Below are 21492 nucleotides of genomic sequence, written 5' to 3'. Positions count from 1 at the left end.
ACTCTACATAGAAAAATGTAGTGATTTTTCAACCTGACATACACTACTAACAAAGCCGAATTGGGGATTCAATTAGTTACCACGACATATATGATGAATTAATGATGAAAATGTATAGTTCCACTCGATCATAAATTTGAAATGTAGGACAATGCGACACCATTTCTTTATAGATGAAGAAAACATCATTGCACATAACGGTATAAGGTGCAGCCTTTTCTCTCAGCTCCGGCTGTTCTGCCAAGCATGATTTAACTCTTTTAGTCGCTTTGAATCTGAAAGAGCCGACTTGAAATCATGTTTGTAAGCGCCGAGTAAAATAGGCCCACTTTTCTATGCAACTAGCCCGCCTTTGGCGGTGATATACTAAGAATCTTTGTGTGTTTTTCGTCTATCAAACTTTTTCAAAATCATATTGTAAAAGATGGAACATGAACAATTCAGGATATCTACAAATATGCGCTTTACCGAGAAACCACAATAGCTAGTGCGGAACGTTGATACAAACTAATATAATTTGTTCTGGAATGAACGGACAGAGAGAAGTTATAATTCCCCCTCTGTGTTATATGACCTAGTAGAGACGTCTTTAAACATCTTGTACCCGCAATATTGGAGCAATGGTCAATAAAGAACCTAATTAGTTAACAACCTTTCAAGATAAAAAAAAGGGTTACGCTTGTTCAAATCTTATTAGTCCACAAGCATTCAAAGTATCACCGTCAAAGAATATGTTTACATTTTGCAAAAAATTGCCGAAAGTTATTTTTGATACCGGATGATCCGGCAATTCTTATTTGGTTTTCGTGCACAGGTCACACAAAAGTAACCAAACTGAAGTGTAAACCATTATGATTAGTTGGAAGATTTCATTGTCTGGAAAAAACTTGCGTAAAGCATCGGCACAAAAATACGTTACACTATATATGGCACCGTGCTTACAGTACGCGGAATGTACCCTGATCTAATTATATGTAAAATATATGTATGTTTGTATATGAAAGCCCTAAGCAGTATTCAAGCTCGTAGACAATTTACTTTTCTTTGTTCGCTATTGCAACCAGCTAGAAAGCCTAACTTTACGTGCATTTTTGATTAAAAAAAAGATCTGTGCAGAACAAACGGGAACTACCAACACTACAATGAAGGCTCAAAATTCGAAACCACTACAAAAGAAATGCGGTGTCACATAGCGGGTGGGTGTAAGTAATACAGAAAGAGGTTGCGTTAGCCGCTGAGGATTCTCGGAGCAATGGGCCAGCCGCGTGTACGAATCTGTAAGCTTTTGGTCGGAACCTGAAGTATTCCCATACTAGACCACTTGGGAGCAGAATAAGTTAAAGGTTCAGCAAGGGGAAGGCCAAAAGCAACTGTCGACCGCCTAAAAAACGGATAACCGATTTGATTTTCCGAAATACGTTTCCTTCTGTATTCGCTTCTAGGATAAATCTATCGTTTTCCTCCTGTTCATTCCCCGAACTCACGCCTCGCTTCACGCACCAGTGCCCCTCAATTCGTGGCTGGTAGCACTGCGTATCTCCGTATATCTGTGACTGTCTATACAAATCGATGCGTTGTAGTCATGAGAAGCTAGGAAACTGCGCGCACTGGTTTCATTTTATATTCTCTTGGCGGCCGTCGCGTACTAGCAAGTAGACCCAGTCAACGTCTGTTAGAAACGCGGACGCCACATGTACGCAGACGACAAGCGATGTTGTCAAGTCGAGAACAGACGTCATCCCATTTCGATCTGAAAAAAGCTATCTGTAGTTTTCGCCGTCTGCTTTTTTTCTCTTTTTGGGAAAACTAGTTTCGCTAAATCCGACAAGTCAGTCTCCGCTGGATGTCTCTGTAAGTCTTGATACAAACGCCAAAATGAGGTGTGTCGGGGACCTAATGTCGGATGTCATTCCTAAACTCAATTTTTCCGGCCTCAAGTCCTGATTTTGCAGCTTGGATTTTATTTAACTTTAATAGTAAACGCTTCTTGAAAAACTAATGTAACTGTACATTTACATTTACAATTAAAAAAAAAATTCGTAAATAGAAATTTCTAAACATCAGGTTGATCCTAGGATATTCGCCACGCACTCTTGTATGGACTGGCCTTCAATTTTCTTTAGTGCAGAACTATATTCTGCCACAAGAATCTGCAAAGCATCACATTTTAGGCGTAACATTAAGACAAATCAGCTTCTAAAGGTTCTACAGCAGATTTCTGAATAGGAAAAGGACGTGCAAACGTCGGTTTTTATCGGTTAGGATTGTTCTAATAATAATACGTTAGCTGTTTTAGCACTTTAGATAATGGCGAAGGTCTCTCTGTGATGTATTGGCATCCACCGTGAGAATCAAACAGAAAATATGTATCCACGTTGCCGACATTCGCGGAAGAATTTAGCTTATGCTGGCACCAATGCCAACAAAGTTTTGTGTAATAGCGGTACTATTCTACCTGCGAGTTTTTTTTGTTCTGTAAATGGTACAGTGCAAATATAATATAAAACAATACAATTAGGGGTCTATTGTCAGGTAGTGATAATTTTAGGGAACATTAATGATATTATAATTGGGACTTTTTATTACGAGTAATGTTAATATTATAAACGTGGCCATTATGAGCGCGATAAATCATTCACGCTACTTGTCAAGCAAAAGTTGTTTATCCATTATGTATGTGTAGCTTCGACGGCACTTATTGCTTAGTTCAATGGCTTTTTATGACAACAACTGACTCGTATAAAATTCCATATCTAACACTGATTCTATGTCTGATTTTTTCTCGATCCTGTTAATGCCATTGATGTCTTTCTTCAAATAACTCACCATCTTGACTTATTTAAAATTTTGTCACGAGTACGGAACAGTATAGTAAGATTTTAGAATAAATGAAGTTATCATTTTTAAATGAATCTCTCCTCAATTGGAGATACTATATTTGAGTCTGGTTTGAGGTTCGACATCATTCGTCACAAAAAAAAAATTAAATTTTGCTGCAAATGTTTTTGGGAGGCAGTTGTGGGTTGAATCAGTTTACGTTTCCTGAAGTTTAAATGAAGGCTAATGATAACGTCCGGATCATGGATGCTTACTTTACTGGTAGATCTGCGAATATCCCCTCCTATATTATTTCTACGAGCTGCGTAGATTATCATATCTATTTTTACATGAGTCGTGTAAATGTGTAGAACGTAGATCTGTGTTCAGCGAAACTACGCCGATCCTCGTCTAATAATGTATTTTGAGCCAGATTGTTGACTATATAATCGATCACATTTTTTCAGAAGTAGTGCATGCTACTGGTTTTTGGTCGCGGGTTTATGGCTATCCAACATAACAGTTTTTCTTGTGTTTTGGTCTCGTAAGGGCATGACGGGAGCAATTACACCGCTTTCATAGCGACAAAATTTAATTTTTAGAGGCTTGGCCGGGGCAGTCGCAAGCAATATTAATGTACAACAATTCAGTAAAAGCTTTCAATTTTGCAGTCGAGAGCTCGATACTAGCTGTATTCACTTTATGGATAACTTTGAAGTTGGTTAACTTCGAACTAGCAAATTGGATCTAATTTATCTACGTGAAAGGTATCTTAATCAGAACCTTTGGAAAAGGGCATGTCTTGAGGTTGAATCTTTGCAATCACCTTCTTTTGTCTTGTATGTAGATTGAAGTTTACATCTATTGTCTATTTTAGCACCAAAATATTAGATGGAGCATACCGATACATCATTCTTAAGCGACTTTCAGTATTGGTAATTGAAAGATTCTGTTCTAATTTTAAGGGCATTACTTTGCTCTATTGAACGTACAAGTTCCTAGAGCTTGAGATGGTCACCGTATAGTTTGTACCACATGCTTACTGGCAAGAACAGTAGACCGTAGCAATATCATTATGTTGCTGTTCCATCCTGTTCAATAAATTGAACCCTATCTTCGTCTGAAAAGCTGATTCTCTCTTTAAACAAAGCATCTTCATAATGAATATAACAGGCCTTATTATGCTGTTATCTAACAATACTTGTTGCTGGTACATGAGATATTTAACTGTGAGGCCTATCGAAGTTGAATGTTCTATCTGCAACTCTTAAAAAACATGGTCTATGTTGGGGTCTTAGGTTCTAATTTGTTGAACTGTGAAACCTCCGTTGTTTACACTGTCATTTTTTGTCTTTGCCATCCATGTCCGTGTAATCTCTATTCTGTTTTACAGCGAATCCCTTAGTTTTGCTTAAAATATCTCTTTTTGTATTCCTGTTCCTCCCTAGTAATTCGTATTGTATAGTGTTTTGATAGGCTGGCTACATCTGCAAAGTGAAGAAACTCCGAGTCGTAAAAAATTATGTCACTTTCGGAATTATTCAGGGCTCTTCTCTGTCTTCTCTCTCTGTCCGCTCTATTCGTTACCCTACAAATGCTCTAACTCTTGAGGTACCCTCTTCGGTCTAACCTTTACGTTTTTGGACATTGTTTATCCTCGTCATCTCATTACCAATACCCGGCCCAGGACTTCTCTCCGTGGCTCCACAGCAATCTTATCATTTTAAATAATCACGATCTCAGTTGTAAATGTTCCTTTCATAACAGCTTGGAGTTCATTTCTACACCGGGCGTTCCTGTCTCCTTTTAGACAATAGCGGCCCTTTAACCTGATTAAACTAAATGTTGCAGGCACCTTTTTGAGCCCCTGTACTTTTATTATATCTAGTGAACCATATGTGGCAGCTTTGCTTACTTGTTGCACAAGCATCTTTTAATGAAAGATGTTTTGAAATAAATTTAGTAAAAAATTAATAAGGGGAGCCTGCTTATCTTAACGTTACTATTTTCTTTACGGGAATAACGGAGGTACATGGCATCAATAATGAAATATTAATGGGTCAATAGTTTTATGCCTAGGGTCTCGTATGTCTTAAATAAGCGAAAAAACGATTTGAGCTGGGAAATAGTCATATCTAAAGTAAGGTATTAATTATTTATACTTAAATACTAAATCTACGTATAAGCTCCTTTTGCAGTATAAATTCGTATTAATTTGGTTCCACTCAAGGGTCTTTGAAGGAAACGCAGCTTTCATATGAAGCTTTATTCATTGTTTCTAATTTTTGTATCTATTTTTACAAAACTTTAAAAAATCGTATGCTGCACAAGTACGCATTTGCAACAGGAATATCTATACTTTGGTCACATCGGAGATGCCACATGTCCATAAAACAATAATCGGGCAAATTAGAATTTTTAGGTTAGCAGTTTCTCCTAGTAAGTAATCAACTTTTCCACAATCCATAACCATATAGATTTTGATTAAAATTATACGAAAGACACTGCAATCTCTGCATGTAATAAAACGATTCCTCGGTATAGCCTTACGTGCTAGTAATCTATCGAGCGATCAGGAACCTACTGTCTAGTCGATAACTATTTACTGAGCGAAGAAGAAACTCTTCACGGTTTGAAAAATTTACTCGATAGTTTAAGAGTCTTATATCTACAGCAAAAGAAAGAAAGGAAACTGCAATAAAAAAAGAGAACTCTCAAACTGTCAAGTTAATTCGTATCTATCTCGGTCCAAGGGATCTGTCTAGCTTTGCTTTGTGCTGATACGCGTTTCTGTGAGCTGACTGAGCCAATGAGTGGCAGTCTGGAAAACTACTTTGTTGAAATGACAAAAACAATGGGTGTGAGATATACCCCGAGAGCGGCCAGGAAACATGGATACGCAACCTCGTTTCACCATCCCCACGTGGAATGGGCGCCTTTTCGGAGAGCTCGTATAAGATGTGACCCCAGTCGTGATCGGATATGGCCTACTTCAAACATATACGAAAAAGATACTTGTGCACGTGCTCTGTGTGCCTGGACAAGGTTGAGTATGGGATTTCTATTGCGCGTCATTAGCTGCGACGCGGCGCGATCCGGTGCATCACTTAAACTCGTACTGGACAGCGACCAAGAAAGACGTGGAAAGCATGGTAAAGTTAAAAGAATTATGAATGCTGGTTAAGCTTTACTCGGCGAAATCATGAGAAAAAGGAGGAGCTAAAATGCGAAAGACGACAACGACTTAAAAAGTTTAAGGTGTATCCTAACCAAGTTTAACTTCTTTGGGTTTTTAAGCGATACGATAAGATTTTCGGGCTTTTTAAAGATTCTTCCAAAATATTACGATTAGTGGCTAGTCGCACTTTGTTTTATGGGGACCTTAAAAAGCATTGAAAAACTAGTGTCTCTTAAGTTAGATGGTAGTTCTACACTAGAATCCCACTATGGACTAGTTTAGAAAACGTGTCCGGGTGCACCAGCCAGTTCGTAAAAGATATTCCAAAAATTTATTTATTATTAGTATAAAATGCGCTAGAATTTTCTTTTTACAGAAAGGATTGTTTATTTTTATTATTTTTTCGACAGTCATTAAGAATTCCTAAAGGCTTTATTTTGCGACGTTCGTAAACCATCCAAACTCAACCTAATTTGTATTGTTCTAAAGAAATTATAAGGATATATCACATATGCTGTAGGAAGGCAGCATACATGGTAAAAGCAAATAAGGTACATAGAGCTATGTAATACGATAACTCAAATGGCCTTAATAATAGAAAGGTATGAGTTACATAATACATGGTCGAAAGACGATAAGGCAACCGAATAGGTTAATTCTCGAGTTACGCTTAGGCCCGCCTGAAAATAATATCAGTAGATGAAAAAATTCATAATCAGAGCGGGCTAGCCGAACCACCTTAATGGGATCACCGGGGGCTTCTAAGGGACAAAGGGAATTACTTCAACAAAGTAGCAAGAGTAGTATGGAATGATAACAGGGAGACTACTACTACAATTTGCAACGTTTGTACAAAACTTATGGTTTTTGGTTGCAACATACGCAGTAGAGAACGAAACAACCAGAAAAATACAACATTGGGATATAGCACATTAGCGGAATATTTTAATAGGGGGGCAGGATAAGAAAACAACAGAATTTGAGCAGGTTTGTTTTAGCCAATAGTTGTCGCTGGGCTGTGTCTGACAGCAACTTTGAGGTCGAAAAATCTTTATATAACACAACATCCAGATGGTGTATACGTTTAGTACAAAATGAGACAGAAAGTAAACGCTTATTAAGACGATCGGTATATAATTATGGAGTATAGCCGAAATTGAACATATAAATCAAACTAGCTAATTTTTCAACCCTTTCAGAACTATAAAAAAGGCGATCGAGTCCCCATTCTCGAAGCAAGTGATCGAAGGAGAGAACCGCATATAAGTCAACGGTGAAGATATAATGCAGGTAACGATAGAGGAAAGACTAGCATTAAGAAAGATACCAGGACTTGACGGAGTCTCCAGAGACCTGTCAAGTTTTTAACCAATAGGTAACTGGGTGCTTCTAAAGGACCCGTACAGAGGCATCTGAAAGAAAGAGATTTTTTAACATCTGGAAAAAGGCGGAACTGGTTTTGATCCCTAAGCCGGAGGGTTTATCTTACGCATCAATATTCCTTTCAAGACTACAGCCTAAATAACAAAGCTTAAATAATTCGGGTAGAAAATTTGCAGAAAGAAATTCAGTAAAAACAGGCACCGTCAAACTTCCACTATATTTTAGAAAAAAGATCCACTGTCAGAGCTATAAGAAGGATGGTCAATACGGTACATGGGCAAACACTCAAATCGAATTTTTTTTATACTGCTAAACATCAAAAACGCTTTCAACCCAATGAAGTGAAAAGTACTTTCGAAGGCGCTGGAGCGTGAGAGTGTTTTATCCTGCTTACAACGAATACTATCGCCATAACTGGAAGATGGGCCACAATGAATGGGAAAACGACACTGGTAGGTACCACTGGAATCCCATAGGACTTAGTTTTAAAAACCGACGTTGTAAACCCTAGACTATGACGGAACGCTACAAGTGCTCTTCTTCTTCTTCGGTATCGAGACGATGGCGCATGCTAGCGATCTAGTGTTGATTTTCATAGCACGTAATAAGAAGCTTCCAGTGAAACCCTTATCCAGGTAGGGCAATTGATGATGTAGCACCATTGGCACGTTCCCCATAGAAAAACGAACCGCTTTTCCTAAAGGGCAAGAAATCAGGGATGAACTCACTTTCGCCTTAAGAGGCATCTACACCGCTAAAGCTCACAAAAAATCTACAGAGTGTTGGGAAGGGTTAAAAAGTGCATCAGAAGACCGCGGGCTACAGCGACGGACCTACGGTGCTTTATGCTTGCCCTCTATGAACGGACAAAGCCTTGGCGGCAAAAAGCAACACAAAGAGCCTGTTATTGGCCTGAAAAACAGTTCCCATCCAGGTGGTTGGGGACATATTGAACGATAGAAGACGAATGAGCGAAAAGAGTATTGGACGAAGAATTAGATCAGTTTTAAACAAATGGAGCAGAGGTCGGTTTAGCCGGATTTTCGACCACAAGGGCCATATATAAGGTTAATGGACTAAAACGCTCATCTCAGGCGTAGCAAAGTGGTAAGACAGATCTTTTGGTAAAATATCAGACCACCTCACCCAGGTCTTCTCGGGACAAGCGCAGTTTTAAATATACATGGTGCGAATTACAAAAGCATGTGTTCTACACAGCTCAGAGAAGGCGCTGATATGGTAGACACGATCAAGAAGTGCCAAGCATTGGAAGCTGAACAAAGAAATGCTGTATACGTGGAATTACAATTGGGTACCAAAAACATCGTTAGATGAACGATAAAGTCTGAGGAACTGTGGAGCAGTTGGTCTCTAGGGATAAAAGGTACCATACGTCTAAATATGAACCTTATAAGGCAAAAAAGGAACAGCGGAATAAACCGGGCGATCGGGTCAACGGCTGCTTTTAATAATGTCTGAAAAGGATCTCATAGGTTATGTAACATCTGAACAAAGGAGTTTTCATTAAAGAAGCGATACTCAGCTAGTGCTACCGCGGTTTTAAGTACGTTCAAGAATTAAAAAGGTTTTATCAGGTTGGGATGCAATGTTTTATAGGTATTGAGGTAGTAAGCTTGCCCTTCCACATAACGCACATAAACGTAAAAATTAATTTCTAGCAAAATCATGTTACGAGAATGAGGAATTGTGCTTTGGGACGTAGAATAAACCTTTACAGCGCATTTTCCTCCCACAGTACTTTGAGATCGTATTCAACAAGAGACGCTGGGATGTTTAACTAGAAAGTAGCCGCTAAAAGTCACTTGATTTTATTATTATTATTTATCCAAATGGGGTCTTCAACAGAGTGTATAACCTATAAATAAGCGAGTATACGTATATACATAAGGGGTATATTTACTAGCTATATTCATTAAATCTGATCTTTGCCACAAAGAAGTTAAGCATAGATTCGTTGTTATTAAGCATAGATTCGTTGTTATTGTGCAACGGGATATTTGTCTAAGGTGTACCAAGCTGCTTGGCAGAGGCAAGTTTTGACATGGAGCAGCATAGTATTTGCCTCTGTGTCTAATACATTGGTTAACCTTAATTATGCTTAGTTTTAAATACAAAGTAACGACTACGGTTATGTAGAGTAGGTTACGTAATTGCTATAAGCAAAAAGCCGCTACCGGTCTAGATATCCGACCAGTCGCCTATTTAAGTGACGACCATCCTTCCCTCTCCCTGGGCGCTCAGAGGCGCCGATTATTTTGTCAACGTTTGTATAAATTTCATCCCAGAATAAAAGTACGAATCAAATTTTGTAATTCTGGTAACTTCGGGTAGTAATAGAATTTGGCCATTGATAATTGCGAAGATCCTCTGTGAAATTTCGTTTACGTTGCTTAAAAAATTATTTCGTAGATCTATGATGCGTCTGCTGCGAAGATAGCCATTGATTATTTGCTCTGAATGTGTTTACCGTCGGTGCTTAAACGACCTCTTTTAAATTAGTTGATTTTGTTACGCATATAAGATTTTTAGACTCATTTTTATCAGAATGCCCGTCAGCTTTTTTAATAAGAATTATTGAACAGAGCACAAATTTCAATATTGCCGCACACTTTAAAGTGTTCGTACTTCGACATAAAAAATAAGAATCAGGTATTTTTCCAAACATAGCCCATTTCAGGTATATAAGACCATTTTTTATTGTTGTATACGTATAGATGGATAAATATTACTTACATTTCAGCTACTGTCTGCTGCGGAAAAAGACAGACGGGTTAAACTTTGCTACTTGATATAACTTTCTTTATTATATGACATCTTAATTGCTAGAAATACTTATTGAATCGCACTGCTAGGATCTATCCATGGCCGATATAGGAGAAAAGATTCTAAGTCATAAAAGCTTTAATAAAAATTACTTTAAAAAATATCTCTTTCACTTGAAACGAGAATTACTAGCTAAGAGATAAAACAAGTGTAATCTAAAAGATTCACGTTCACATTGTATGTGCGAACACGTTTCAATATACACGCAAATTTAGATTGCCCTTGTAGCAGACATGCTCCTTTCCTCTCCTTAATGGCCTAGTAAACTTCGTTACACATTAAGTAATGGTCTAGATTTGGAAGTGGGCATAAATACACTGAAGCAGTGGTGCTTAACTTAGACACTAGCGAGCGTAAAACTTGCGTCAGTTGTGCTTTGCATTTTTGGAAGTACTAAAAATTTCGGATTTTCCGTATATTATGAAACTTGTTTGCAATACTGGTCAAGGCGTCTCGGGCCAGTGTTGTTAAATTTGTCCAACACCTTCCGTTTGCCGGGACTGTTTCAGTATTAAGTGCCGCATTGCACAGGCAACAATAGATAAAATTCGACATGAGTGCCGATTATAGAATGAAAAATTGTCGGGTTTTGCGATATCGCTTGCGTACCAAGATGTGTATTAGAACAATTCAACGTCTTATTTTATGTGAATCTTCACAGAGACGCGTATTTTAGCGAATTATGTTGTTTATTGCTAGTCTGCTTTCTTCTCTTGCTGGTCAGAATAGCCCTACGTCTTTGAGATGCTATTCTAACCGTTCTCTTAACAAGACGGCTCCGAAGTAGTTTGAAACGGGTTTCACCGAACACTTTATTCGGCGAAACGTTTGTGGCAAATACATTTCTTAAGAACATCAAGCTGAAGGTAAAGCTGGGCACTTGAACAGGAGGGACCCTTAATTACGAATACTAAGTCCGATTAGACTAAGATCCAAGCAGAGAAGCTCTGGTTTGGAGAGTAGTTCTAAAAAGTTTTTGAACCGTCGTACTATTTCCGCGTTGCATCCTACGCTTAACCGGATTGATAAAGATTTCCTGGGCGGAAGATGAGATACTAGATGTAAAAGTAACAATAAACTTCCCTTATTTAAAAACTTGACATACTACAACCATAGAGCACACACAGCGTCAGCCACATTATACGTAATCACTTACGGAAACAGCGGATGATTCTTTTACCAATAGAGGTATGTTTCCAATGGGTGAAAATGAAATATTTTTGTGAGATCTTATAAATGCTTCCCTGGGGTCGAACATTACCACGCAACTAGACAAGCTATTTAAGGTAAACAATAAGATACTCGGAAACTAATAGTCGCACAGCTTTATTTATATATACAATTCATAATAAATAGGCGGGGCAATAGTTCCCTTTTTCGAAATGCCTAGAGGGCTGATCTGAGCTTTCTCGCTGTGATTTACCGGGGCATTGGCTCGTGCTGGCCTATGGTCCATGCCCCCTAGAGCTATAATGCCTATCTACGTTCGCTACGTGTGACTTCTAGCATATCTATCCAGACATTTGACACTCAAGATATCTCAGCGTCCCCAGCGGATGTGTTTGCACTTGAAAAAAGGCTATGAGATTGATGGACAGAACACAATATTAGTTAAATGGCTTCTGAGCTTGTGAGGAAAGTCGATGAGGATCAGTTAGACTATTAATGCAAATATCTAGTGAGGAAAACGCAGAACACTAATGTCGTACTTGCTCTATGGAATAAGTTCTCTCTATTACCCTCAAGCTATCTGAGCACGGTATGCGACAATTCTGGCTGTTAATACAACCATGTAAATGGAAATGGGCTTTACTTTTATCGCGTAAATGTATTGCTCTGGTGCAATGAATTGAAATCGATGACTGTAGACACAGACTAGGGTCTTCATACATTCGATTATGACTAAGATAACGATTCCTTCCGTCCACCGTAAAAGGTTTAGGCTTTAAGCAAACTCATTGTAGAGAGTAAAACTTTCTATATATATATATATATATACATATATATATATATATATATATATATATTTTGTCTACAAAAATATATGCAGGTAAGACTTTCTACTTTTTTGTTCTATTGCCAAATTCGAACTTGCATAATTATTGAAGTACGCACCGCTACGATATCGGGCCGGTAAATACGCCAGTCTTCTAGAAACTTGTGTGTAAACTAGTTGAACTTACTCCCAGAAAAATGAATTCTAACAGAAAAACACTTAGTCTTGAAAATCAATCCTCAATGATCAAGTTTGTCCTTCGAGGCTCTAGCTCTGCGGGAATCTATCGAAAACTAATCAAGACATTAGACTAAGACGTTTTAAGTGAAAACAGGCTACGTGGACGGTATAAATGTTTTAACATCGGAGAGCGGAGCTATGAAGACCAGCAAGAAGGTGACCAGATGTCAGGATCCTGAGAACAATAACACATCACCGCAGTCTACGAGGTCTTTCACGAAAGGGAGTTTGAACTCTAGGTACTTTTCACAGCCAAAATTGAAAAAAAAAGCGTAAGGTGTTGCAGAATTATGATTTAAATATTGAAAATGCGAAAATTAGTCAAAAATGGGTCTCCCTGAATTAATTTTGTGCAATTTGCGAAACCCTTATTAATAAAAATTCTGCTTGAGGCAGACGCTCACTATAGATAAGGCATGGTTCAATCTCAACCACAAGCCGGAAAAGGGATGAAGTTAGAGAAACGAGTCGTCGTGGAGAGGAACTGAGTTGGGTGGCAGTGTCGAGTAGGTATGGACGTGAGGCTTGGTAATACTTGTATTAGATATGAAGAACATCTGCTACTACTAGCTACTCACCGAAAATGAAGCAATAAATGCAATCTGCCATGTCGAGTTCCTCAAGAGACTCATGGACGGTTGGCACGCAATCGAAAGTACGCAGTTTGGTTACTTGATGACAATGGCAAGTCTGATCGCCATGTCTTATTTACTTCCTGAATTGATCAGAGGAATATCCAACGTGCATAAACTCACTTATTCCCTCGGTCTAGGTCAGTGTGAAGGGTAATTGTCTGACAAGCTTAAATAATGTTAGACAAATGTAAAATTATTTCATTTTTTTGCTATTTCAATGGAAGTATTATTGACCATCGACTTGAGAATTATGTTTTAATAGAGGTTGTAACGAAAATTGACCCAATAATACCATGTGAAGGCTCATGTTAGGTTTTCAAATTCCATTGAAGACTGCTAAGTAATATAAAGTTATAATCCTTGCTTCTATCTATGGTCCATTATAAAGGCTATACGTATTTTTGTTACTGTTTAAAAAGTTCCCACAGTTTCTAGTATATCGGCTTCCAGCCTGATTTAGACCACGAATTGTACATTATGTTTTATGCACAATACAAGTCTTATCCGGGTGGTGGAGCCGTTCTTTCGATTGACTCTTGCATTAGCGGTAAAGGTGGTGTCGTTGGAAAAGAGTTAGAGGCGACCGGGTGATTTAGGTTTGGAGTCGCGTTAATGTAGCTCTCAGGCTTCCAATTTGTAGAAAGCATCTGCTGACTTTTGTGATATGGGAAGTATATTTTAAATCTTCGTATGTGACATGCTCGTTCAAAAGAAAATATTTAGGCTCTAAGTTTTGACACTAGTATTATCAAATATGCATTTTTGATGTATTGTTGATTCTCTAAAATAGATTGTCACTGGGGATCCCTCTTACCAGCTCATAAAAGCGTTTTTTGACTCCCTTGGAAACGGCCTGGCAATCGGCGATATGCTAAGCTATAAATTTAAAGTAACGTATGGTATTTATAGTTACGCGTGCGGAGCTACCTGGGCGAAAAACTTGCGTAGTGCCTGCTTGTGTTCTCTGTAAATTTCACTATTTTTCTAAAACTAGTTTGGTGCTATGTAAAATGTATACCCAACTTTACTCTACATAAGAACACTAAAACTGTCTTCGTGGTTCAGCGCGGAAGTGCAATCGTGTAAACCATATACCTTCACAGTTAAGCATCACTGATGTGGTTATAAAAAACTTAAGAAAAAAAGATAAACACTGTAAAAGTTTAATTACATAGATTATTATTAAGTCAACCGATTCAGCCGATTGGCCTGCTCGCTTTAATAATTATAAATAATTAATATTAATAAAATTTAAGTATGTGATGAGAAAATTATTATTCAATCTCTTTTTACTTTAACGAGAGCAATGAGAGCATCTACACGTAAAAAATAGCATTTACTGCTAATATTTTTCCTACCATATTACCACATCTCGCCCGTGCTTTACGTTGTGGGATTTAATGCTCGATACCCAATTTTCAACTACTTTTTCCATAGCAATAATTCGCTTTGGTGACCAAATCGTTGTCTACGGTTTATATAGCTGTTTGCGTTCAACGTACACTTGTAAAAAAAAGTACGGTAATTAATAATAACTTATAATACATCATAACTTATATGTACGCTTTATTTTAAAAAGTGATTTTTGATAAAGACTATTTATTAACATGAAAGGGCCTGAGGATGCTCAACTATAATATTATTAAATTTTTATAAAGTTTTGAATCATTCGCTCGGTTAACCTCAAACCAATCCTCTAACCTTTGCAGACGTTTCATGATCAAACAAAGACGACTCTAAAACAAATAAGCAAATTTCAAATTTGTTTATTCGTCTTAGAGTAGTACTAAAAAAACTTGCTCCTTATGCCTCAAACACCTCGCTCAATTTGACCTTTTAATGCTTAGATCACAAAACTTAAGCAAATTTCATCTTTCTAAACGCATGTGGTTAAATTTTAACTAAACAAAAGGAATTATCTGAAATTTTGGGGGACATTTGCTCTATAAACTAAATTTATTTAAAAAAACATTATATACGAACATTAGATACGAAGTTCACATCTTAGTGAATAGTACGATCCTTTAAGATAAAATATACTAAGCTAACTTTTTTTTATTTACTCGTAAGCTTTAAAATAATATTGAAATTAGGGCTTTTTTAGTGAAATTAAGACTGAGATAATAAAACATGAATTTATGTCTGTGTATGCTCTACTACTAAACGAAAATCAGACTTTAATAATTGCAGAGATTATTCCCGTATCATCATTATGGCTTTCCTAAAGACATATCCCGATACGCCCGGAGCAATTCGGCCGCACAGACAAACGTACTCGGCTCATGAGCAAATCAGGATGGCACAATATGCTGTGCTATGAGACCGCGTTAAGTTATGATGGCGGAACTGGGGCAATGTATTCTTATCTCTTGCGGTCTTCGCTTCGCTTTCACTGCAGTGTCGCTGAGAACAAAAGAGAAAGCGTAGCTCTTTTCCTTCATCCGTGAACAAAGAACATTATTTAGCCCCTTCTGCCTAAGATTCTCTCCAATTTAGTCTGCCTTTGTCTCGTTTGACATCCTTCTCCTTGTTCTTTTGTTTTCTCACCTTCGTGATACGATATTTTAATATATGTGTACATTTTGTTGCTAAGCCCACTAGAGGATTCACTGTGCAGCTACCGTTGGTACTTTTGTAGTTAGCAAGAAGCTTCAGATGATCCATTTCAAGGCAACACCCCTCTGTCGATGCTATACACGTTCCCCGTCGGTCCCAGTATGTCGCTATCTATCGCAGGCGGGTAGAAAAGGACACTATCGATCGGAACGTACTAAAAAGGAGTTCGGCACCATATACGATGCGATTAGAAAAGAATGACTCCTCTGGCTGCGACGCTATCATTAATACTCTGCGTAGTCTCCCATTACAGTTTTGCCTGATCCTTCGCTTCATAATCTTGATTAGGGTATAATGCCATAGTCGGTCCCGGCTTTGATTAAATGGAGTTAGGGGGATACTGCTATAATACGTTTCTACAAAAGAAGCACACCGCAAATTTTTTTGAGGGCAGGCTAATGAAGGTGAACGCTTATGTAATATTTCCGCCTTGTGTCTACAAATAAAAAGAAACAATGGATTCATTTTCGGGTGACGATAATGTCCAATGTTTGACTCAAAATACTGTCAATTCTTGTACCTTCCAAAATTCAGAGTTATTTTTTTTAGTCTTCAATATGAAATTTTTCGAAAAAAACAGCCGCTTACATGCGATAGAATAACAAGGTTTGATTACGCATCGCTGAGGTGTCCTCGTGGTAGTTAAATGGATAACGTATATGCCTGCAAATCATAGAAACACGTTGTGGTCTAGGTTCAAACCCGGACGTAGACAGACTTCGTTTCATGCTGGGAGCTAGCCGTCTGATGGAATGCAATACGAAACGAAAAACTTGAAACATAGAAACACGTAGGGTTGGATTTGGCGTAACATCCAAGACGTAATTAAGTAGCTCACAGCGAGAAGAGTGACGTAATAAAGTGATCTTCATATAGACAACATGTTATGTGAAAATTTCATTTCTAGATAACGTTGTTACTGAGTATCTAAAAATTAATTCATCTGTCCGTTATCTACTGTACATAGCGCAGCGGTTTTGCTGGATCCGATTGTACAACCTTGGACTTCGCGGGCCGTCTACGTATTATTAATAATGAATAATAGAAATTAGATAGTCATAAAACTAAAAGGTTATATATATAAGTTTCTTTCAACAACGTTTGTGTCGCCTCGTCTACACATATGAATGCGTGTGCAAATATCCAAAGAAAATAATTTGCTCATTTTTAGAGCTTGCATTTTGGCGGTGTCTAAAATAAACGACCATATAGTGCAGAAAGGGAATATATGGGCTCAGAAAATGACACGTGGAGAAAAATGATAGGTGGAACGCCCTACTGGTAAACACCGCACGTATCATCGTTGTGGTACGTAGTGGAAGTGTCTATCGTAGAGCATTGACACTGTCTCTGTCGCGTATTCCAGCCACTCGGAAACTTTCATTCGTAGAAAAAGCTAACAGTTGGCAGTGCACTATAGGATTCACATTTCACTAACTTTCTGTTACAGAGCCGCCATACTCACGACTGTATTTACGATTGAATGTAAAGAAGTACCTGATTGTGTACTGGAACTGGTTACGTTCAGGATCTCGATTTCAATTGTCAGTGAACAAACAGGCGTTACTGAACCAAGAGTTTATACAGCCAAGTGGTTATAATAAATAAGGACGAGTTAAACAATTTATTAAGTTAGACTATCTCAGAGTGAGTGTGACCTGATGAGGATCCAAGCAGATATGGATTTGTCAGACCGCGTAATTTAGCCGCGTTGTCAGACCGCGTGTGTGCTTATTAATACTTTCCCTACTTCGAACGTGATATAATATTGGATGGTCGAAAAAGTATTCACGGTTTTTAAACCAAAATTGGAGAAAATATGTTATATTATAAAATTACACTACTGTACTAGATACGCGTAATTTTAACTAATAACCGTTTGCCATTTTCCTGGTAACACCATGATTTTCTCACTGCAAAATGCATTAATATTTTTTATCCAAGTCTTTTCAGTTTTTGACGAGTAGCTGCAAATGTTTATAGTCTGGCATTGTCATGGTAAGAGGCGGAGCCCACTCTGTTCTGCCCGATTTTCACCACTTGTGACTAACCAGAGCTCGATTTCATTGCATTTCTGCAGTTTCGCAGATGGAAAAACGGTCCAATGAATTCTTTTCCGTCAATCGCGGTAAGGCACCGAAACGCGGCACCTCTTTTTGTAGCCACGCTTTTGAAAATGGTTTAAAACTGTTTGGTAATGAATGTTTTAGTTCCTTGACGATGTCGTAACTAGTTACATATGTGTCTTGCTCAACTTTCGCAATAATTTTTTTCCAATATTGGTTGATCACTACAAGGAGAATCTTTTACGTTGATATTTCCAGAACCAAGTTTCCTCCGATCACGCATTTTGACTACAAATAGCACAATTTCTTTGTAGGTTTTGGTAGTATTTGTGCCTTTGTTATTATGAAATTGTGGAATATAGAGAGTTGTTGCAAAAATAACGTTCTGCGTCAAGGCACTCCAATAAATTTAGCACATCTACTACTTTCAAATGATCTTAAATTTGGATCTTACATCCTACTAAATAAACCAGCAATTCTTTTCGACAACCCAATAACGTGCCCTCGCATAGCTAAAATATAGCTGAGCATAATTTCGAATTGCTTGCATCCGATGGGAAAGATCCCACAGGCGGACTTTGAAAAGGGACGCAAAGTCATCCAGCTGCATGGCTACACTTAATTGTGTACGTCTCGGTGGATCATTGAAAAACACGAATGGCAATGTCTTTTGCGCTCAGTTTACAGCCTAGGCATAAGTTCATCGGACTGCGCCCTTTCAGGCTCGAAACAACAGGACACATTTAAAAAATGGTTCTATAAACGATTTGCCTCCATAAATTCCTATTTCGTTATCCGACAAATCTTTTTATTGTTTGAACTGTAAAATAAGGCCACCAAAAACCAAATGAATCATTTTATTACCAAAGGTTTGTCTCTACTAAAAGTTGTCAATGTTGAACTTCAACCGATAAGCATAACTACCTTTTAACCGACGACTATATCAAAGAGACGCATAAGGATACGTTTATGGACCAATGGTCCAATTCATACGTAGATTTAAGTGAAAATAAATTGTAGTTATTATTTGTATCTGCCCTCCAACTAAGCGAGATATGGCGAATACGCACTTATTTAAAGAGTTTAGCAAATACTCATAATATAAACGCATAAGTTCCACCTCGCCCCTCGAAAGCTAATTTTAGCACCGGCCATGAAAACAAACTGATAAAGTGTAAAGAGCGTCTATTTCTGGAGTATTGGTGGATATCCTACTACGCAGATTGTTTCTTCTAAACTAAAAAATGTCGTTAAAAATATTAAATTGCAGAGCGTCCGTATATAATTTTTCTTGTAAAGGGATGCAATGCTTCGCAGCTTAATAGACTCACGGGGAACACCATATTTCGATGTTTCGCGTTTCAGAAAGCAGTCCTGAATACCCAATAAGGCACGTATACCTTATAGTAAAGAGAGGGCCATATATATAAGCAATACAACAATTCAAGAACAATTAGGATATTATCAAAGTTTAACTAAAACTTGGGTACAATTAAAATTTGCAATATAGGATTGCATAAGTGTGATGCCGTCTTTGAACATTAAACAATATAAGTTTTCAACTTGAGATCAGCGGAAAAGATTACGCCTATATCTTTATACGCCGGACACAGCATCTGACCTCGATTTAGAAGACGTACAATGTCATCAGGAGCAGTCTTAATAGCAGTGTACTTTAATGATAGATTGTATTTTGTTGCTGTACAAACAAGTTGCAGCTGCGTCAGTTCTCAGAAATCTACAGGTGCATCTTCTCGGTACAGAATTTTAAGTTTTTGGCGCATACTTTATATTTGAGAGGAATATCTTCGAGTAGAAGCTTGAGACCTTGACAAAATAGCATGTATAGAGAAGGGTCTAAACAAGAGCCTTACAGCATCCCGGACAAAGCTTTTACAGGCCCTAAGAAGAACTGACTTTCCTTGTGGAATGAGCGATCTATAAGGTCGGCGTGACATCAGCCTGGGACCCATATTAAAAGCGGGCATTTTCAAATACGCGAGAAAAGTCAAAACAAATGTTATATAGTGCATATGATGATTTTTATCAATTACCCAATTATGAACAACTTTTAGTGGGTGAATTTAGGTTGATTTGCTTCCGGGAAGTTCCTGTTCATTTTAATTTAGGAGTTTAAACGAGCACAGGCAAGTGTATGTGTAATCTACGATGATATCTTTGATTAAAATAACTTATGAAAAATAAGAAGATAGTTCTCAGCAACAGAGTGATGTTCTTCTTGTTGACTAGAATTATATTACTCTCTTGGAGTACACTTGTGTAATAATGAACGTGTGTAATAACATAAAACAGTTAGTACATTTTGATGAGTTTTGCAATAGGTTCAATACACCGGTTGTACAATACATCCATCCTTGTTACTCAGCTTCATAAAATCCGAAAGCACCGTTCGGCTAAAGATTTGAGTTTTAATACTCATATCTGAAGCACCCACATTTAAAGAACACTCCTAATATGAAAGTAATTCTGTAGAATGGTAGGCTTTTTTAAAGGTCGACAGCTTTAATGGCTCATCTATTCCAGACAGAACTGGTATTGTGCACTTAGGCTGCTTTTCATTTTAAGCTTCATCCTTTTACCTAAGCTCCGATTTTCGTTTAAATAATACTGTGGACCGATGATAGGAATTGCTGGTGCCTTTCGAATGCGAAAGGCTGCATCGCCTTTAGGTTTCTCTACCACAACATACGCGCTACGCCCCTTTGCTTGTAAACCCGGATTTTTAATAGCATCATCTGCACCCACAGTTCTAACTCTATATTTCAAGCGGTCTTTTTTCTTTTGGAACTTCTGTTGTCATTGTCGAACTGATCTTCCAGATACTCATAGTACCATGAATGAAATCTACAAATTGTGTCGCGCCATCCTACGGTACCTCCGGAAGAGTCTCATCTCCTTGTCACAAATCACTTTCGCTGTTTATCCACTTCCCTTCTTGCTGTTGTTCCGGCGTCTTCGAAGACCGGGCGTACCTATAGGGTGAGTGTTGCGTTACCCTCCGCATTTAGATTGCAATAAACACGTATTTCCGATAGAGCTGCACGAACTGTAAAAAAGCAGGTTTGGCAAGGTTATAGCCTAAATGAAGGAATTACCAATGACACCTTCCACCCCCCGCTCCCCGGGGAATTTAACCAATTCTAAATGTTCAGTAGAAAACCACCGTGAAGTGAAACCTGGCTGCCCACTGAGATTGCCGTCCACTCATTTTCTTGGCCTTCTTTTCGCTTACTTTTTCTCCAGTATGTTTTATAAGGAATGTCCGGTACGGCGTCATGTTATCTATCATCTTGTTAATCCATACCAAATTTCCTAAGAAGGCTATCGATACTGTGACGGGCATCAATAGTTCACGGCAGCCTGTTTTTTTTTGGTCTCTGAGTATTTGACTGTATTCTGGTCATCAAACTAAATTTTTGTTTGTTTTCATTATGGCCCTGTTTACGTGTGGCCTGCAGCTGAATGATTTACTTAGGTGCACACCCAGGTATGTTGCCTCATGTATTATTTTAATTTGTTTACTATTTAGGTATAGGTTTATAAAGTGTTTTTTGCTTTCCAATAAGCAGAACCCTTTTTTATTTTTCGATAGCCAGTTTGAAGCCGGATTTCGCTATCCAGTTCGAGACGACGCTTGGGGTCTTGTTGGCGAACAGTTTTGTCTTTATCGATTTTTCGGTTTGAACAGTAAAGGCT

At 38.0% G+C, this 21492-nt stretch overlaps 1 long non-coding RNA gene across 8 annotated transcripts in view; it reads left to right on the top strand.

Moving 5' to 3' along the window:
- Nucleotides 1-21492, top strand: part of LOC147755202 (uncharacterized) — a 53237-nt gene that overhangs the window by 14723 nt on the left and 17022 nt on the right. For 7 of the 8 annotated variants that reach the window (XR_015328700.1, XR_015328694.1, XR_015328701.1 and 4 more), the window contains 2 exons: nt 7195-7285; nt 20616-20775. This is a non-coding gene — a long non-coding RNA (uncharacterized LOC147755202). The remainder of the gene's footprint in view (nt 1-7194; nt 7286-20615; nt 20776-21492) is intronic. The other variant, XR_015328696.1, reaches the window with a different exon arrangement.

This window comes from Varroa destructor, unplaced genomic scaffold (assembly GCF_002443255.2).
Source record: "Varroa destructor unplaced genomic scaffold, Vdes_3.0 BEIS01000005.1, whole genome shotgun sequence".
Lineage (NCBI taxonomy): Eukaryota > Metazoa > Arthropoda > Arachnida > Mesostigmata > Varroidae > Varroa > Varroa destructor.
This window is presented reverse-complemented; position numbering and strand designations above follow the sequence as displayed.